Genomic DNA, 1,064 nt, shown 5'->3' on the forward strand with positions numbered 1-1,064 from the left:
TCTGTCTTTTGAACCTTTAAGCTAATTAACAAGGAGATTTGTACATTCACCCTTTTGATGGATTGACTAATGATTTGATAAGCAAACTGGTGTCTTCGGTGCTGAATTTGCTGTCCACATGAGGAACACAGAACATATATTCGGGCCTCACTTCGAAATACATACATTATATTAACTCTTAAGGATCTGGAGGATTCCTACATTTCTTTTTCAATTCAAAATTCAACAATTTTTCTGATGAGTTTCCAGTGCAGTATTGTAAATGTTCTGAAGAACAACTACAAGATCTTACTATGAATTTAAAACTCTAGATAAAGAGGGAACATGGATGGATATAGCACTGCCAACTTAAAATCTGTCCACTACATTCCTGATTCAAGGTCATTTTCCTCAAGGCTTAATTTGACAGATTACTGTAGGTTTTTAAATCTATATTAAATCTACAAATGCATGTGGAGGAATGAGGTCTTCCAAACAAGTGGCACATTCATCTAAAACAGCAGGTTTTCAGGTCCTTTGTCAGAAAATGAGCTAATTGTCTTGCAAAAGACTGAGCATTTTGTAACTGTAAACAAGCAGATTTGTTGGTCTAGAAGAAGATATTAGATCCAATGAAATTCTGAGTGCTTGGTTATGCACCTTTGAGTGACAAAAGTGCTAATTCACATCGCAGAATAAATGTTTACAAAAACTATTTAAAATCTTTGAACAAAGCATTGAGTGAGCAATGTAGTACAATCAATGAAACCACCCTAAATAGAGACAATCTCTTTACATCCTGCATTGTGATGCTCGACCAAAATGAGAAAGGATAACCTATCTTTAATGGCTTTTGTTGTTTTTTTGTTGTTGTTGTTGTGTGGGTTTTTTTTTTACAAGCATTTACAAGCAAGACAAAGAAAATGATTAGTGACCAAATGATCGCAGAAAACCTACATTCAAGGACTCTGTTTCAGGCGGTCATTGACGTCAATMTGTGACGTGGGATTCGGGTTTTGAGTTTGCCATTCGAGGATCACGTGACCAATGACTAGCTGAGCCAATCAGGTGAAGATGACGCACAG

The sequence above is a fragment of the Poecilia reticulata genome, linkage group LG22, assembly GCF_000633615.1.
Source record: "Poecilia reticulata strain Guanapo linkage group LG22, Guppy_female_1.0+MT, whole genome shotgun sequence".
NCBI classification, from domain to species: domain Eukaryota; kingdom Metazoa; phylum Chordata; class Actinopteri; order Cyprinodontiformes; family Poeciliidae; genus Poecilia; species Poecilia reticulata.